Source organism: Tenebrio molitor, unplaced genomic scaffold, assembly GCF_963966145.1.
Source record: "Tenebrio molitor unplaced genomic scaffold, icTenMoli1.1 SCAFFOLD_463, whole genome shotgun sequence".
NCBI lineage: Eukaryota > Metazoa > Arthropoda > Insecta > Coleoptera > Tenebrionidae > Tenebrio > Tenebrio molitor.
In genome coordinates this window covers 7976-28752 of record NW_027184151.1, presented here as the reverse complement: position 1 = coordinate 28752, position 20777 = coordinate 7976, and the positions used below count along the sequence as shown (strand labels likewise).

The 20777-nt window shown below is 41.1% G+C and overlaps 1 non-coding gene across 1 annotated transcript; it reads right to left on the bottom strand.

Moving 5' to 3' along the window:
- Positions 1 to 3560: 3560 nt before the first annotated feature.
- Positions 3561 to 3680, bottom strand: LOC138140864 (5S ribosomal RNA). Its single transcript, XR_011162776.1, has one exon. It is a non-coding gene; the product is annotated as a 5S ribosomal RNA (ribosomal RNA).
- Positions 3681 to 20777: the final 17097 nt, after the last annotated feature.

The following is a 20777-nucleotide window of genomic DNA, read 5'->3' as shown; positions in this document are numbered from 1 at the left end:
ACGCCATTTCTACGGGCGAACGTGAATGTGTGATGTTGACGTGATGGAAGCAACGTTTAGGCAATCCGCATTACGTATTACTATCAATTATATTTTAAACGAATGAAAACTTCAATTCAGAAGTGTGATAATCCCGATCCATTCAAGTTTTGTTAATTTTAGATTAAAAATGCGTGAGTATTGTACTATTGCTAACGATGCCAAAACATCGCATATTCAATGTAAAAAGAACAAGAGCAACGGGCCATTAAGTTAATTTAAAAATAACTCGTACCGGATAAGTCGAATACGTATCCAGGGAAAATTTATTAATTTTAAAATTGACCGGCGGAAACAGGTTCTCGCCTCCCACCACTTTTGTGTAGCGGCCGCCAAATCAATTTTGTTTTTATATAATTGATTCAAAAAATTGAAATTCACGCATAGTTATCTGTGCCTGAAGTGGGTCATTTTCATTGCATTGTTAGTAAGATCGAAACCATAGAAACCATACAAAACGCATACGACTATTTCTGTTTTTCATTTCACGCACTATTTTTTATTAGTTACCTAGCAACATGGTCACTGCATTGAAACTTCAGAGTTCCTTCAAAAATTTGAATTTTTAATTTCAATTTTTTGAATCAATGATTTAATATAAAAATAACTATTGTGGAAAACAGCAAAAAATAAAATAATACCACTAATTGGCGGCTGGTCAGGATAGACCTAACGTTCGAAATTTAGAAAAATATTTTTTTTATTTTAATACTGTTACTTTTCTAATGAAGTGCGAAATAAGTTGTGCCCCATAGCTATCTTTTTTATTTTTCACTACGACAATTACAAAGTGTTGATATTCACAACTTTTCGTGAGCACTTCGATAGAAATGAACAAGAACGCAGGAAAATTCCACACCGAATATTAATATTCTGTCTTGGCCCATGTTTACTTTTATCTACCGCAAAACAAAATGTTCGGATTTGTCAGGGGTATTCTGATTTAAAAAAAGAAGAACATTTGACGAATATTTTAAGTCTCAAACGTTTGGAAAATAATGCAACAACAATTCATAGACTACAAAAAAGCCTATGATTCAGTACCACATTCATGGTTAATTAAAATTCTTAAAATTTATAAAATTAATATTAAATTAAATCACCTTCTTTATATGGATGACATAAAACTTAACAATAACTGAAAATCAATCAATATGTCGTGGTCATTACGAAAATTTAGAATATATAACTAAAGAAGGAGAAATCATTAAAAATTTAAATAAAGGAGAATTTTATAAATATTTAGGTATTAATCAATCAAATCAAATTAAATCTATTCTTTTGGTGTTATAAAATGGTCCAAAACTAATTTAAAGAATATAAATATTCAAACTAGAGTTCTCTTTACAAAATTTTGTAAACATCACCCCAAATCTGCTGTTGAAAGATTTAATTTACCACGCGAAAATGGTGGTAGGGGTTTTTCAAATCTAGAAATTCTACAACACAATCAAATTGCTTCACTAAAAAATTATTTTCTCAATAGAGCTCGTGATATGACACTATAGCAAATATAAAACAAAAGTCTTTACATGGGAGATATTTTAAAGAGCTGAGGGTTTTATATTTGCAATACAAGATCTTGCACCGTTTTGGCTCACAGCGAATATAAAAAACGTCATGATATATTCGCAAAAATTATACACATGAATTTAGCAGTTAAATTCAATTTATTAAAGGATACACAACCACATTACATTTATAAACCAGAAAGTTGTTTAGAAAATGACAATTACAAATTATATTTTGATCGCACAGTTTTAACTGACATTCACATTCAGCATAACAGACCAGACATTATTATTTTAAATAAACAACAAAAGCAAGCATATCTTTTAGATATAGCTGTTCCAAATTCACACAATATAACACAGACATATAATACAAAAATTAATAAATATATTATTATAATTTCAGCAACAGGAATAGTACCGCAATCTCTTTTTAAAAATTTAAAAATTTTGGACTTAGAGAACACATAAAACACAAAAAAGTCAAAATGTGGAGGCGAGACGCCGGTAATTATGTTGATAAGCACTGCACTACTGCCGCCGGGTGGAGGTGGGATACGAAAAGAAGATGCTCTCACTGCTCTCACTCACAATAAGTTCGGAAAAACCGAATTTTATTATCGTATTTAATTGACGTCACAGTTACTTTGGCGAAACAGGAGCTCGCTTTTCGAAGGCATGATGAAAAAGACAGACGAATCAATTTGATATATAAAACCTAACAGGAACGGCTGGTCCATGAGGTCATTTGGGTAATGACCCCCTAAAAAATAAAGGTTTTACCCAACACCAGCCGCGACTGCAATGTACACAAGACTATGACTGCTACATATTATGTTATTTCAACCAAATCAGAAGTACAATAATTTTGAAAAGTAAGTGCAATGTATACTTCTAAATCTATCTAAATTTATTAATATGTAATTTTTTTCAAAACTATCGATCTTTCTTTGAAACATTTTCAATTCACAATTCACTGTTGGAAGCGCTGTACTTTTTAGTATAAATACGTATACGAAAAATTAAAATAATAGTTGAATTAACACATCGTTAAATGTTACGAGGAACATAGTTTTTTGGATTACACAGCAAAATCTTGGAATTTCAGTCCGATATTACTCCATTGAGTCTTTGGACTCACAAATAAATACCTCGAAAAGCCGACAAACATCTGTCTAGAACTTTTCTAGTAACCAGAGGGTATCGTAAACGACCCGTGTTTAGACCTCTTTCGTGAAAGTGACCGACCGCCGGCGCCGCTCGATTTCGTCATAAATCTCAGCCGTACCCCCCACGATAATTGACAAGTCTGTCATACAGCCCTACCATTTAAAACCTTTATTCTCTTCGTTTTAAAAATAGTTTCGCATGGTTTTTCTCTCTTCTCGTTTTACAATGGTCCAGTGACTAATAAATGAGTGTTGTGTTATGAGTTTGTTCGAGCTCAAAAAAACGTGGTTCGAAATTGTTTAACGTTTAACGAATGGTAAGTTATTCTAGTTTTTATGTTGGTCTTAACGTGTTAGGGGCCAAGAATACAACATTGTCTGTCCATTATAACATAGAACTGATATGTTGAATTCAGATCTCTAATTATTTAAAAACCAAAAAAATAAAGCAGCAGTCAAAGTGGCATGTACGCGTAACCTAATATATATTTTTTTTACATTAAAAGATCGCCGTCTTCCTCGTCGCACTTACGACATTTGCATATGTTATCTTTGTTAAACTCACGGAAGGAATATAATGAACCGGTCACCCGTCCAAGTGCTGACCGCTGCCCGCGTGGCTTACCTTCGGTGATCGAACGACAACCTTTACCGTTTGACGAGTTTTTATTCTGCAATTGTTTACAATTAATCGACAAAAAAAATTGTTTTCTTAATTATCTAGTACTTAAAGCTATGAATCTACATTATACGGGTCTGTGCATGTTTCCGAATACCTGCACGAAAAACAAATCGGTTCGGTGGTTGCTATGGATTTCAAAAAAAAACAAAAAGTGTTGGGGGGCAACGGCACGCGGTGTTCCCAAGCGGTCACCCATCCAAGTACTGACCGCGCCCGACGTTGCTTAACTTCGGTGATCGGACGAGAACCGGTGCTTTTCAACGTGGTATGGCCGTTGCCGTGGTGTTTAGGTGTGATCGTTGGTGTAAAATATATTGCTTTTAACATTCCGATGCACGAATATGAACATCAAAACGCGATGCGTTTCGTTTCCGTATGCACTTACCCTCTGACGACCGACGTCGGACCGAACTAACGGGAAATCCCACAACAACCACCACGTCACGCTCTAACGACAAGAGAGACTACTAGACGGACTGGCGATCTCCCGCGTCGCACATTTTTCGACCGCCGGCGGCGGTGGAAAATCCAGAATTTCACCCCACCTACCGCGCTGCTTGCTCCGACGACGACGAGATTCCCACATTTGGATCGACCGAAATATGTAAGTAATATCAGGAAGTTCCGATTTTCGAGAGGAGACCTGTGTTTCTATTTACCTATCTATAATAATTATCGTTATAATCATCATATCATTATTATTATTATTAACATTATTATTTATTACCATTATTATTATTATTATTATTATTTATCGTCCCTCGGATTCGGCGATCTTCGAAAATCCAAGTTGGACCGTTAGACATTCGAACGCGGTGTGCGTGGCTGACGAGTTGTTATTTTTGGCGTTTTTTCTTCGATCTTCACCCCGACTTCGGACGACGCAGGTCGGACACGAAATTACGAAGAGAGAAAGACGGAAGAAAGGAAGAAAACCTGAAGATCCGTCGAAGAAAATATCGGAAAACTCGTAGGTGCGGCATCGGTCGGACGATGAAGACCGTCTCCTTTCGGATGATCCTCTCGACGGACTTTCGGCCGTCCCGAAGGGTCCGGACGGCAACGGGACCCGTCGTCGACTCGTCCCGTTTCAACTTCCGCCGAAAACGATCGACCTGAACGTCGGAGAGGCGGTTCGCGGCATCCTGTTGTCGGAATTGCCTCGGTTCGAACACCAGGTCCTTTCTGTGCTTCGACCGTTTCGGAAGCGTTTGGCGACGCGAAGATGTCGTAAAATCGAGAAGGTGGCGCGGTATTCCGGGAAGAGATGGACCAATATTTCGGCGAACGAAATATGGATTCCCGGAATCGACGCGTCTACCCCGCACCGCCGACGTAAACCGTCGGTCCCGAATCGAAACCGTGACGACCCGGATTTAGGGCTGGTGGTTGGAGGGGCGTGTACCTGATTCGAAACCCACCGACGTTCCGAGACGAACTTCGCTATCTCCAGGGAAACTTCGGAAACCGAGTTCGGCCAGCTTGATCACACGGTGGCGATGGTGATCGAGGAAAGAGGACGATGCCATCACGCGGGCAACGATTCCGAGGCCTGCAATTTCTTCGACGGCGGACGCGGTGCGCGTTCAGTCTTCCGTCCGCAGTGGCGACTATTTTATAAAGACTTAGAAAATTTTTTTGTTCAATTCTCGTTCACGAGGTGCTCGAAGTGTACGTGTGTGAGCAAGTGTTTTTTCAATAATTATTATTAACTTTTAACGTTTTAACGTGAAAGATGGCCGACGTCGAAAATCAAACAGCATCATCGGTCACCACCGGTTCCGCTGCCACCCCTCAATCCCACGCGAAGAAAGAGAAAAAAGCGAAAAATCCCAGGGCGAAACCGTCCCATCCTCCGACATCCGAGATGGTAAACAACGCCATCAAGGGACTCAAGGAACGCGGAGGATCGTCTCTTCAGGCCATCAAGAAGTTCGTCGCCGCAAATTACAAAGTCGACGCCGAAAAGGTCGCCCCTTTCATCAAGAAATATCTGAAAGGCGCCGTGGCGTCGGGATCTCTGGTTCAGACGAAAGGTAAGGGCGCGTCGGGTTCGTTCAAGCTCGCCTCGTCCACCTCCGGTGGTGCCAAAGTCGCCTCCGCCTCCGACAAGAGGAAACCCGCTTCGTCCGCCGCATCCAAGACGAAAAAATCATCCGCCAAACGTACCGCCGTCGCGACGACTTCCGACAAGGCTTCCTCGAAGACAGCCAAAAAACAAGCCTCCCCCAAAGCGAAGAAGACTGCTGCCGAAAAGAAGAGCGCCGTCGCTGCCTCCGCCGCCGCAGCGAAAGCCAAGAAATCGGCCGCCTCCTCGGCAGAAAAGAAAACTAGAGCCGCCCCGAAACCCCGATCGCCTTCCAAAGCGAAGAAATCTAACAAGGCTGGTCCGACTAAAAAACCCAAAGCACCCAAACCCAAGACAGCCAAAGCCATTCCTGTCAAGGTGAAAAAGGCCGCTTCGCCGAAGAGGAAAAAGTGAGAAACGTGGATGGATACTCGACTCATGTTCGTTCGGCTGTGCCTCGTTCCGACGTCATCATCGTACTACCGGCAACGGGGCACGCACAAATGGCCCTTTTCAGGGCCACACGATAATCTACGACGAAAAAAAGAAATAAAACTATCCTTACGGCGAAACCAAATAAAATAGATAGCATCAGCTGGCAGGTAGGTGATGACAGGATGCAATAAAATTTTACGAACGACCGCAACCCAACCCGAATCGAGAGGACCGACCGATTATTGACATTTTTATTTTATTCATTTCCGGTTGAAGGGCGATATATTTTTTTTTTTTTTTTTTTTTTTTTTTTTTTTGCCTGTAAAGTTTGAGGTTCTGAAAAGAACCGATTTTTTTGTTATAAAATTCGTGTTTCGTGTTGTTCTTCCGAAACACGATGTGGAAAAATTTAAGCGCGTTCACCCCGAATACGTCTGGCAAGTTGGATGTCCTTTGGCATGATGGTTACACGTTTGGCGTGGATGGCGCACAAATTCGTGTCCTCGAACAGACCGACCAAGTAAGCTTCGCTCGCTTCCTGGAGGGCCATCACGGCGGAGCTTTGGAAGCGCAAATCGGTTTTGAAATCCTGAGCGATCTCCCTCACCAAACGTTGAAAGGGAAGCTTGCGGATGAGCAACTCGGTACTTTTCTGGTAACGACGGATCTCACGCAGAGCCACGGTACCAGGTCTGTAACGGTGGGGCTTCTTGACGCCGCCAGTGGCGGGAGCGCTTTTTCCTGGCCGCTTTGGTAGCCAGTTGTTTCCTGGGGGCTTTTCCTCCGGTGGACTTGCGTGCGGTCTGCTTGGTCCTGGCCATTTCGAATGAAACGAATGAAAAACAAAACTGACAATTATTAAAATCGACTCTGACGATCGTTAGACGTGCACGCGTCGAAAGGTAAACGGGTACTAAAAATTCCGCCATATTAAATTGTACTTTTATACGTGAACAAAGTCAACGGCTGACTTCGTCGATTGGTCGATGGTGAACCGTTGAATCTATATAAGGCTCCGTTAGTTGAAATTTTGCGGTACTCAGATCACACACCAGGGCCATCTCCAGCTCCAAGGACCAGGTAAAAGTGTAATCAAACCGGGTTTATTTTTATAGTCTTGTCTATAATTATTTTCTTGAGCGTTTCCCCCATTCTTCTTCGGCTCCGACGAGGGGTTTTTTCTGCAGTTTTTCCCCTCGTTGTAACGCATAAGCGGGAGCATTCCGACGACGCCTTCTGCAGCCCCCTTTTCTTCTCGCGATTTGTTCTCTCAAACAACCCCCCTACCGTACTCTCGACCTGCTGGGTTCGCAACTGGAGGCCGACCAGCTAGGGGGTACGGTAACTCGATACTTGACAAGTCTGTCACACAGCCCTACCATTTCATGCGTAGGTGCCTGCCAGTCAGATTGGGGAAAGATGAGTCTAGGACTCGAACTCCGTAAAACGTCAGACAAATTATTATTATATATTTTGCGGTAGTTGACTTCCTAGGGACGAGGTGTGCAGGTATTTTGTGTCAGTTGAAATAATCTGAAAAGATGACCGGTCGCGGTAAAGGAGGCAAAGGATTGGGAAAAGGAGGAGCGAAGCGTCATCGCAAAGTCCTGCGTGACAACATCCAGGGCATCACGAAACCCGCTATCAGAAGATTGGCTCGTCGTGGCGGCGTGAAACGTATTTCCGGTTTGATCTACGAAGAAACTCGCGGAGTCCTGAAAGTGTTCTTGGAAAATGTCATCCGAGATGCCGTCACCTACACGGAACACGCCAAACGTAAAACCGTGACAGCGATGGACGTCGTCTACGCTTTGAAACGTCAAGGACGCACCCTCTACGGTTTCGGAGGTTAATTTCCTGGCGCTCTTCACCGTTCGAGAAAACCAGAATAAAATACGAAATACAAAATCGGTTCTTTTCAGAACCACAAAATAAAAATAAGAGGAAAAAAAAGAAACATGATGTTCTTTCGAGAAACAACGGACAATTATTACTAACTGACTACCTGATAAATGTACCAAGATCGTAAACACCCCTTGCTTTCCTTTTGGCATTGCAGTCGTAAATGATAATAATACAAAAAGAAAAGATGCATCGGTCATTTTACGAAAAAAAAAAGCTATAGTGGCCCTGAGAAGGGCCGATATTTTGAGTTTTCGCCACGGAGATGGATCGATCGTTCGTTTAAGGTTTCTTCTCGGTTTTTTTGGGTAAAAGTACGGCCTGAATGTTGGGTAAGACACCGCCTTGGGCGATCGTAACTCCGGACAGGAGTTTGTTCAATTCCTCGTCGTTTCTGATGGCCAGCTGCAGATGACGCGGTATAATACGTGTCTTCTTGTTGTCACGGGCAGCGTTTCCTGCCAATTCTAGAACTTCGGCGGCTAAGTACTCCATGACGGCGGCCAAATAGACGGGAGCTCCTGCACCGACGCGTTCCGCGTAATTTCCTTTTCTGAGAAGACGATGTATCCTACCCACCGGAAACTGGAGACCGGCACGGCTCGAACGGGATTTCGCTTTTCCCTTCACTTTACCTCCTTTACCGCGACCTGACATTTTAAGTTCGTTCGTTAGACACCACGAGAAGTAATAAAACTGACGGACGGGACTCGTCGATTGTAAAAGCTGGTAAGGAAAAAAAAAGGAAACGGTACATCTTTCATTCCCCCCCGAAGGGGGGCGGGCTGCTGAGGCTTTCAGCCTTTTCAGCCACACTGACGGGAAGATTCGGGATGGGTACGGTGAGGATGGGTGCGGAAGGAAGGTGGTAGGTACTGAGAGGTTGATACTGACCCAGCATTCGCCTTATCTGTGATATGAGACATACCACGATGTGATGGTGTGGGGAAACCTCTGAAAAAAACCCACACCTGGTCAGGCGGCACCGGGGTTAGAACCCGGGACCTCCCGAATGTAAAGTGGCGCGCTAGGCGCTTGGCCACAGTACTCGGTAAAAAAAGCTGGTAGCTGTGCTTCGAATTTATAGCCTCCGTGATAGGAGAATAGGACGTGACGATTGGTGGGAGCCCGTTTTCAGGTGGGGTTCTGGTGAACACACTACCTATCAGAAAGGTGGTGGTGCAAAGTTAACGCACGCACACGAGTCAGAGCAGTTCGCGAGTTTGTTGAATCGAATTGAATTGAAAAATGCCGCCGAAGACAAGTGGTAAGGCAGCCAAGAAGGCCGGGAAAGCTCAGAAGAACATTTCCAAGAGCGACAAAAAAAAGAAGCGCAGGAGGAAGGAGAGCTATGCCATCTACATCTACAAGGTGTTGAAACAAGTCCATCCCGACACCGGTATCTCTAGTAAGGCTATGAGCATAATGAACAGTTTCGTGAACGACATCTTCGAACGTATCGCCGCTGAAGCTTCCCGTCTGGCACACTACAACAAACGTTCGACGATCACCAGCAGAGAAATTCAAACTGCCGTGCGTCTGTTGTTGCCCGGTGAGTTGGCCAAGCACGCCGTCTCCGAAGGTACCAAAGCCGTCACCAAGTACACCAGTTCGAAATAGATGTTTTTCGTTTTCGACACATTTATAAACGGTTCTTTTCAGAACCACAAAAACTCTCGAACAAAAAAGAAAAAGACGTGAAACAGCGATTTTTAATTAACTTTTATTATGTCATTATTATTATTATTAGGTTTCATGCATTATCGGTATTTTGCACCCATGCCTATCCAACTTGTAGTTATGTGGTTATTGTATTCGAAATAATTTAGTTGATTGAGGTTATGTTATGAATAAATTTCTATTTTGCCAGAATACAACTCTTCGGAAGAAGAAATCAAATAAACAATCGTACATCTGCTGAACAACCTAGTTGATGGTTGATGGATTTGCATTACCCAGCATATAGCCTAAATGTTCATCTTTAGTGAAATTAAAATTACTTAGCTTTTTTAAGAAAGAAAAAATTAGAACGAATTCTCATCGAAAAAACCGCGATTCCTACAAATGATACAGATGGTTTTGTAGTCGCGTATGTTATTGAATACAATGAGCCGACATTTTTCCGACTCTTTGTTTCATCGAAAACGTTGTTGACATTAGCAAGGAACGTTAAGGATTCCCTGAAACAGACAATTTCACTGTTTTGGAATAGCAGTATGTGCAAATGAGAGGACAGAAGACTTTGAAAAAAGGAGTGAACAAAACTGTACTTTAGTACAGAATGTTATGTTTATTTTAATTTCAATTGTTCCTGTTTTAATGAGATTTTTTATGTTCCTAAATCATTTTCTATTTTTTTTTTCATTAGAGAAGAGTTATTGTCGAGTTATTATCTCTACCTAGCATAAAAATTAAAATACTTTGCAACATTACGTTATTATACATTGCATATCTGACATAAAATACTTGCAAAAATTACTTAGCTAATTAATATTACGCATGACAACTCACATTATTTACTTTGCAAAACATTATAGAATACATAACAGATAATTGTGACCCTGTGTATTGTTCATTGGAATTAAAATAAAAAAAACGTGATTTCGTCAATCGCCGTTATTTGCGACTTCAGGCAACTGTCGCTAAGAGCTATTTTTGTTTCTCCGTTCAATTTCCCGATAAAATCGTCGACTTAGTTATTAACTAAGTTCTTCAGTTAGGTGGTATCAACAATACCACAATAGCCATGTTGCCGGAGTTTTTTGATAAAAGACTTGCTAGTTGGAATACAGAAAATATTTACCAAACACCTATTCACGATAATAAACCGGGGCACTATTGTGGGTTTTCGGTTGGTTTTATATTATATTAGGTACTCACCCTTCGTAACGTGTCTCCACGAAAAAACGTCACTTTCACACTAACCACCTTTCGTTTTAACTCTCGCGACGATAACTGAAATGTTGACGCGCGCCGGACAGATTCACGGACATACAACCACCCACCCACCCCGCGCCCCGGTTTCCGTCTGGACTGGTTCTGTCGTCCGAGTGAGTGCCAAAAATTAGCGTTCGTCTATTAAATGATTGTCGGATGATGATTATTGACGGACACTTTTATCGCACCCGATCACACTTTAGTTACTACCTACGTTTAGTATCGACGACGCATCGTTTCGATTATTGAAATTCGAATTGAATTTTTTTTTTTTCTAGTTTTCGACGTAGATTCGCGTGACACAAATATTATGAGCCTTTTTGGATCGATTTCGTGTGCATCACGCCATTTCTACGGGCGAACGTGAATGTGTGATGTTGACGTGATGGAAGCAACGTTTAGGCAATCCGCATTACGTATTACTATCAATTATATTTTAAACGAATGAAAACTTCAATTCAGAAGTGTGATAATCCCGATCCATTCAAGTTTTGTTAATTTTAGATTAAAAATGCGTGAGTATTGTACTATTGCTAACGATGCCAAAACATCGCATATTCAATGTAAAAAGAACAAGAGCAACGGGCCATTAAGTTAATTTAAAAATAACTCGTACCGGATAAGTCGAATACGTATCCAGGGAAAATTTATTAATTTTAAAATTGACCGGCGGAAACAGGTTCTCGCCTCCCACCACTTTTGTGTAGCGGCCGCCAAATCAATTTTGTTTTTATATAATTGATTCAAAAAATTGAAATTCACGCATAGTTATCTGTGCCTGAAGTGGGTCATTTTCATTGCATTGTTAGTAAGATCGAAACCATAGAAACCATACAAAACGCATACGACTATTTCTGTTTTTCATTTCACGCACTGTTTTTTATTAGTTACCTAGCAACATGGTCACTGCATTGAAACTTCAGAGTTCCTTCAAAAATTTGAATTTTTAATTTCAATTTTTTGAATCAATGATTTAATATAAAAATAACTATTGTGGAAAACAGCAAAAAATAAAATAATACCACTAATTGGCGGCTGGTCAGGATAGACCTAACGTTCGAAATTTAGAAAAATATTTTTTTTATTTTAATACTGTTACTTTTCTAATGAAGTGCGAAATAAGTTGTGCCCCATAGCTATCTTTTTTATTTTTCACTACGACAATTACAAAGTGTTGATATTCACAACTTTTCGTGAGCACTTCGATAGAAATGAACAAGAACGCAGGAAAATTCCACACCGAATATTAATATTCTGTCTTGGCCCATGTTTACTTTTATCTACCGCAAAACAAAATGTTCGGATTTGTCAGGGGTATTCTGATTTAAAAAAAGAAGAACATTTGACGAATATTTTAAGTCTCAAACGTTTGGAAAATAATGCAACAACAATTCATAGACTACAAAAAAGCCTATGATTCAGTACCACATTCATGGTTAATTAAAATTCTTAAAATTTATAAAATTAATATTAAATTAAATCACCTTCTTTATATGGATGACATAAAACTTAACAATAACTGAAAATCAATCAATATGTCGTGGTCATTACGAAAATTTAGAATATATAACTAAAGAAGGAGAAATCATTAAAAATTTAAATAAAGGAGAATTTTATAAATATTTAGGTATTAATCAATCAAATCAAATTAAATCTATTCTTTTGGTGTTATAAAATGGTCCAAAACTAATTTAAAGAATATAAATATTCAAACTAGAGTTCTCTTTACAAAATTTTGTAAACATCACCCCAAATCTGCTGTTGAAAGATTTAATTTACCACGCGAAAATGGTGGTAGGGGTTTTTCAAATCTAGAAATTCTACAACACAATCAAATTGCTTCACTAAAAAATTATTTTCTCAATAGAGCTCGTGATATGACACTATAGCAAATATAAAACAAAAGTCTTTACATGGGAGATATTTTAAAGAGCTGAGGGTTTTATATTTGCAATACAAGATCTTGCACCGTTTTGGCTCACAGCGAATATAAAAAACGTCATGATATATTCGCAAAAATTATACACATGAATTTAGCAGTTAAATTCAATTTATTAAAGGATACACAACCACATTACATTTATAAACCAGAAAGTTGTTTAGAAAATGACAATTACAAATTATATTTTGATCGCACAGTTTTAACTGACATTCACATTCAGCATAACAGACCAGACATTATTATTTTAAATAAACAACAAAAGCAAGCATATCTTTTAGATATAGCTGTTCCAAATTCACACAATATAACACAGACATATAATACAAAAATTAATAAATATATTATTATAATTTCAGCAACAGGAATAGTACCGCAATCTCTTTTTAAAAATTTAAAAATTTTGGACTTAGAGAACACATAAAACACAAAAAAGTCAAAATGTGGAGGCGAGACGCCGGTAATTATGTTGATAAGCACTGCACTACTGCCGCCGGGTGGAGGTGGGATACGAAAAGAAGATGCTCTCACTGCTCTCACTCACAATAAGTTCGGAAAAACCGAATTTTATTATCGTATTTAATTGACGTCACAGTTACTTTGGCGAAACAGGAGCTCGCTTTTCGAAGGCATGATGAAAAAGACAGACGAATCAATTTGATATATAAAACCTAACAGGAACGGCTGGTCCATGAGGTCATTTGGGTAATGACCCCCTAAAAAATAAAGGTTTTACCCAACACCAGCCGCGACTGCAATGTACACAAGACTATGACTGCTACATATTATGTTATTTCAACCAAATCAGAAGTACAATAATTTTGAAAAGTAAGTGCAATGTATACTTCTAAATCTATCTAAATTTATTAATATGTAATTTTTTTCAAAACTATCGATCTTTCTTTGAAACATTTTCAATTCACAATTCACTGTTGGAAGCGCTGTACTTTTTAGTATAAATACGTATACGAAAAATTAAAATAATAGTTGAATTAACACATCGTTAAATGTTACGAGGAACATAGTTTTTTGGATTACACAGCAAAATCTTGGAATTTCAGTCCGATATTACTCCATTGAGTCTTTGGACTCACAAATAAATACCTCGAAAAGCCGACAAACATCTGTCTAGAACTTTTCTAGTAACCAGAGGGTATCGTAAACGACCCGTGTTTAGACCTCTTTCGTGAAAGTGACCGACCGCCGGCGCCGCTCGATTTCGTCATAAATCTCAGCCGTACCCCCCACGATAATTGACAAGTCTGTCATACAGCCCTACCATTTAAAACCTTTATTCTCTTCGTTTTAAAAATAGTTTCGCATGGTTTTTCTCTCTTCTCGTTTTACAATGGTCCAGTGACTAATAAATGAGTGTTGTGTTATGAGTTTGTTCGAGCTCAAAAAAACGTGGTTCGAAATTGTTTAACGTTTAACGAATGGTAAGTTATTCTAGTTTTTATGTTGGTCTTAACGTGTTAGGGGCCAAGAATACAACATTGTCTGTCCATTATAACATAGAACTGATATGTTGAATTCAGATCTCTAATTATTTAAAAACCAAAAAAATAAAGCAGCAGTCAAAGTGGCATGTACGCGTAACCTAATATATATTTTTTTTACATTAAAAGATCGCCGTCTTCCTCGTCGCACTTACGACATTTGCATATGTTATCTTTGTTAAACTCACGGAAGGAATATAATGAACCGGTCACCCGTCCAAGTGCTGACCGCTGCCCGCGTGGCTTACCTTCGGTGATCGAACGACAACCTTTACCGTTTGACGAGTTTTTATTCTGCAATTGTTTACAATTAATCGACAAAAAAAATTGTTTTCTTAATTATCTAGTACTTAAAGCTATGAATCTACATTATACGGGTCTGTGCATGTTTCCGAATACCTGCACGAAAAACAAATCGGTTCGGTGGTTGCTATGGATTTCAAAAAAAAACAAAAAGTGTTGGGGGGCAACGGCACGCGGTGTTCCCAAGCGGTCACCCATCCAAGTACTGACCGCGCCCGACGTTGCTTAACTTCGGTGATCGGACGAGAACCAATTTACCAATTAACAATTCTTTATTCAGTTTAATATATACATTATGTGTGCTTTGCCTTGGTCGGCGTACAATGGTAAGTTTACATGCTTAATGCCCTTACCCCTGTTCGGGGTTTTACAACTGTTTTAATAGTGTTTACACATTCTTCGCATGCCTTGAGATTACTATTTACAATGTTTGTTTGGGTTTTTATTATTTATTTACATTGTTATTCTATTTACATGAGTTTGTTCCCAGACCCGCGGCCGCCAGCAGCCTCTCTGTTCACTCCCTCAACTCCCCTCCGGGTTCCGAAGTGCTTCCCCCGGTTTGCGTTTTTGGTATGTTTGAGTAGCGATTATTTGTTTTATTTTATTTAATCAGATAAGTCGAGTGTGCTATAGGGTAGTTTGTGCTTTGTTCTTTTTAGTTTTTTATGGGTATTAGTGATATCATTTGTCAGGGGGTTGTGTCCTATTCGATTGCGGTAAAAGCCGGTGGAGAGTCTGTTAATGTGTGCTCTTAGCATTTCGACATTTGCCGTGTCATGAAGTGTGACTGTTTTGGTGTATCTGCCTGAGCCGGTGGCAAATCTAAGGCACTTGTTTTGAAAACGCTGCAGTGGTATTAGTGTTGTTTTGGAGATATTGCACCACACCGGGGCTGCATAAGTGACAACTGGTCTGATTATTGTTTTGTAAATTTTGATTTTGTTCTGGTTTGACAACTTGCTTTTTTTATTCATTAATGGGAAGAGTGCGTTAAATGTTTTTCTAGCTTTTTCGAGTGTCTTGTTGACATGCGTGTGAAAAGTTAGTCTCGAGTCTAAGTGTACTCCTAGATATTTAACTGATGGTTTTGTTTGAATTTTCTGTTCCTTTAACTTGAGGGGCGTAATAATTTTGTTGTTCGTGAATTTTTTGCTGAAGAGGATTGTTTCCGTCTTTGCTGAATTAATCCCAATCAGCCATTTATCAAAGTAGTCCTCCAGCAGGTTCACCTGGATTTGTACCTGTTTATTGGCAACTTCCGCGTTGAACGAGTGCGCATATACCGCGGTGTCGTCCGCGTACAGTGCAAGGTTTGTTTTTGTGAATTTAGGTATGTCGTTAATATAAATTGAAAATAATTTTGGGCCAAGAATTGAGCCTTGTGGAACTCCTGCTTTAATTGGCTTTTTATCCGAAAGGGTTGACTCTACTTTCACCTGAAGGGTTCTGTTGTTAAGATATGACTGAATTAATTTTATGAAATTTACCGGTAACTCTTTTTGTAATAGTTTATATGTCAAACCTTGCACCCATACGCGGTCGAACGCCTTTTGAATGTCTAGCAGAGTCATGGCGGTCACTTTGTCCTTATTATAATTATAGGCGATGTCGTTTGCGATCCGCGCTACCTGTTGGGTCGTGTCGTGTCCCGGACGGAAGCCGAACTGCTCCGGTCTGGTCATGTTGTATTTTTTGTCCAGTTTAATTAGCCTATCCAGGATTATTTTTTCGGTTAGTTTAGCGAGGGTATTTAGGAGGCTAATAGGTCTGAAATTACCTGGGTCAGAGTTTTTTGTGGTTTTGGGGATTGGGATTACTATTGCATTTTTCCATGTTTGGGGGAAATGTTGTAACCTGATTATTGCGTTAATGATATAATTGATCTGAACAATTGCTTTCTGTGGTAGATTTTTGAGTATGATGTTGGGAATTTCGTCTTCGCCAGGAGCCTTTTTATTGGGGAGTAATTTAATTTTTTGTTTTATTTCCTGAGGGGAGGTTTGATAGTTTTTAAAATATGTTTCGTCGCAAGCGAAATTTGTTTGGCTGAATTTATTGATGGTGTCCATGATGAGTTTTTGCTCGTCTGTCATTGGTCGAGTGTCAAGTAGGAGGTCGTGAATTTTAGAATAGTGGCAGGAGAGAAGCTCCGCCCTTTCTGCGTCCGTGATGGCGGCCCGGCTGCCGTCCCGGATCACGCCCAGCGGTGCTCTCTTCTTTTTAAGTAGCTTACTTATTTTGTATAGTGTATCATCGTTACTCCCGACATCCTCTAATTTTTTATCCCAGACATTACTGCGGTTGGTTTTAATTTCATTTCTAATTTTGTGACTTAATTTGTTAACTTGTTCTTTAATGCCCGGGTGTTGCGTTCGTTGCCAGATACGCTTTAATTTATTTCTGTTTTTGATTTTTTCTTTTACTTGAGGAGTAATAATTTCACTTTCTTGATTTTTGTTGAGTGTTACTTTATATGTGTTTATCTCTATTGCTTTTTGGATTATTTTCGTGAATTTAACTACTGCTTGTTCAAGCGCAGTAATGTCTGGGATTGAATTATTGATTTTTATAGCGCTATTTAATGTGTCCCTGAAGATTTTCCAATCGGTCTTTTTGTAGCTGATTTTTGTCTGCTGTCGCACCTCCTTTTGTTGGCCTGAGAGTACCGTTTTTACAGGATTATGGTCTGAGTCCAACTCAGGTAGCGAGAGCGGCTTTTGTAAGTTATCGATGTTGTTTGATAATATTAAATCGATTGTCGTCGGGGTCATTAAGTTCGCGGGATGGTGCGTGTGCTCATCTGGATAATTAATTATGATGTCTGCGTCTTCCGCATAATTTCGGAGCAGGGTGCCGTTGGGGTTCGTGCGATTACAATTCCAGGCAGGGTGCTTGGAGTTGAAATCGCCCGCAACGATCACCTTGTCCGCCGTGTTAAATATTTCATCTAAGTCATCCCGTGTGAACCTGTTGGAGGGCCTATTGTATGCGGCGTATACGTGGACTCCGCTTATTAATTTAATACCCACAATTTCAAGCGCGTTACCGGGCGGAATGTTAACTTTTTGGTGTGGTACATTTTTATGGACTAACAGTGCTACTCCACCGGCATTTACGGCGTTCGGTCTGTCCTCCCTGTGTATTACGTAATTTCTAAGTCTTACCTTATTTGTTGGGGTCAGCTTGGTCTCGCTGATCGCCATGATGTCGACCTTGTGAGTTTCCAAGAAGTCGGTCAGCGAGCCCAGTTTGTTGCCGACTCCGTTTGAGTTCCACGTCACGATTGTAAGATTGAATTTAGAAATCGTACTCGTTAACATTTAGCGAAAATTCCAAAATTACGTTGAATTTTTGATCTTTAGTATTTGCTTTTGCTAGAAGGTTGTTGAGGTCGCGAATCGCTCTTAGCACTTCCTTAATGTTGATTTGATTATTTAAACGTCTTAATTCCGCGAATAGGCTGGTGGCGCTCGCGGTGTCTGGGGTTTGTGCCTCGGACAATTTTTCTCTGTTTTGTTGGGGTGTTGGCCCCGTTTCTGTGTTTTTTTTGTTTGCATTGATTTGCGCGTTGCTCGTCTCTTTGTTCCACGGGTTCGTGGTGGGCGCCGGTGCTGGAACAAATGCTTTACTGTTATTTTTTCCTACCTCGTTGCCGAGATGCTCCATTCTGCTTTTATAGACGTTGCAGCTCGTGTCGTTCGCGGCATGGTTCTCCTTACAGTTTGCACACTTCAACTCCTCCTTTGGTATGGGTCCTATATGTTCGTATGTGAAGTGCTCCTGGGCGCACTTCAGACATCTCGGATTTGAGTTGCAGTTGCTGGTCGCGTGGCCCCAGCGTTGGCATCGATGGCATTGGGTTATGAATTTGTTATTGGTGTGTCTCGTCCACTCGATGCGGGTGTTGAGTAATGTCCTTGCTTGCGTTTCGAGTTGATTTTGTGTGATCGATTTGTCGGTTATAACTAGGTATTTTGGGCGATTTGTTCCCTTCATTTTGTACAATTTAATTGTGTCAATTTCGTGCTCTTCTCTGAGGGCATCTTGTACTTCCTCTACTGACGGGTTTTGGCCCAGCCCTTGTAGCACAAATGCGTGCGTTTTCTCATCTTTGTGTGTAAACGAGTGGTAGCTTGTTCCCGTTTGCGATAAAACACTTTTAATTTTGTTCCAATCCGCCTTATTTTGTGTGTATATGGTGGTGTTTTTCCTGGTAAACTTAATATTATACTTTTTCCCAATGTGTCGGCGGAGCATTTGTTCTAGGTCGTTAAAATTCTCGACAAATCCGTGTATAATTACTGGTGGCGGTGGTCTTTCCTTATTAGTATTTGCGGCGTCAGTGCGCTTGCTGCTGGTCTCCATTGGCCTGCTGCTAGTTCCCGCCGCTGCGGATTGTATTGTCTCCGAGACACGGGTCAGGGGCTCAAAAGTGTTTCTGATTTTCAACGGGGGAAAGTCTTTGTTTGGGTCAGGTAGTCGCTTGTTACCTTTGACGGGCCCTTCCCAGCCGGTGCCGTCGTCGCCAATTGTTGCATCAGTCTCCATTGTTTCCGCTGTAATTTTCTCGCTTTCACTTTCACTGTCTTGTTCGTTTTCACTTTCGTGTTCACTTTCACTGGTACTTATTTGTCTCGATCGTTTGTCTTTCGCGGCACATTGAATGTTACCCGATTCGAGTTCGTTTCTCAGTTTGTTAATTAAAATACGTGCCTCGCGTCCCGGACATGCCGCCTCGGGCTTCAGGCGTTTTAGTAACGGACAGTTTTTCACTCTCACTATTTTTAATTATTAATTGTTTGGATTTAATCGTAACACCACACTATTAACTAACTGTTAACTTTTCTCTGTGCACTTGTCTAGACGGAGCAGGTAACCGGTGCGTCCGCTCGGGTCGACCGCTCAGACAAGAATGGACGAGAACCGGTGCTTTTCAACGTGGTATGGCCGTTGCCGTGGTGTTTAGGTGTGATCGTTGGTGTAAAATATATTGCTTTTAACATTCCGATGCACGAATATGAACATCAAAACGCGATGCGTTTCGTTTCCGTATGCACTTACCCTCTGACGACCGACGTCGGACCGAACTAACGGGAAATCCCACAACAACCACCACGTCACGCTCTAACGACAAGAGAGACTACTAGACGGACTGGCGATCTCCCGCGTCGCACATTTTTCGACCGCCGGCGGCGGTGGAAAATCCAGAATTTCACCCCACCTACCGCGCTGCTTGCTCCGACGACGACGAGATTCCCACATTTGGATCGACCGAAATATGTAAGTAATATCAGGAAGTTCCGATTTTCGAGAGGAGACCTGTGTTTCTATTTACCTATCTATAATAATTATCGTTATAATCATCATATCATTATTATTATTATTAACATTATTATTTATTACCATTATTATTATTATTATTATTATTTATCGTCCCTCGGATTCGGCGATCTTCGAAAATCCAAGTTGGACCGTTAGACATTCGAACGCGGTGTGCGTGGCTGACGAGTTGTTATTTTTGGCGTTTTTTCTTCGATCTTCACCCCGACTTCGGACGACGCAGGTCGGACACGAAATTACGAAGAGAGAAAGACGGAAGAAAGGAAGAAAACCTGAAGATCCGTCGAAGAAAATATCGGAAAACTCGTAGGTGCGGCATCGGTCGGACGATGAAGACCGTCTCCTTTCGGATGATCCTCTCGACGGACTTTCGGCCGTCCCGAAGGGTCCGGACGGCAACGGGACCCGTCGTCGACTCGTCCCGTTTCAACTTCCGCCGAAAACGATCGACCTGAACGTCGGAGAGGCGGTTCGCGGCATCCTGTTGTCGGAATTGCCTCGGTTCGAACACCAGGTCCTTTCTGTGCTTCGACCGTTTCGGAAGCGTTTGGCGACGCGAAGATGTCGTAAAATCGAGAAGGTGGCGCGGTATTCCGGGAAGAGATGGACCAATATTTCGGCGAACGAAATATGGATTCCCGGAATCGACGCGTCTACCCCGCACCGCCGACGTAAACCGTCGGTCCCGAATCGAAACCGTGACGACCCGGATTTAGGGCTGGTGGTTGGAGGGGCGTGTACCTGATTCGAAACCCACCGACGTTCCGAGACGAACTTCGCTATCTCCAGGGAAACTTCGGAAACCGAGTTCGGCCAGCTTGATCACACGGTGGCGATGGTGATCGAGGAAAGAGGACGATGCCATCACGCGGGCAACGATTCCGAGGCCTGCAATTTCTTCGACGGCGGACGCGGTGCGCGTTCAGTCTTCCGTCCGCAGTGGCGACTAT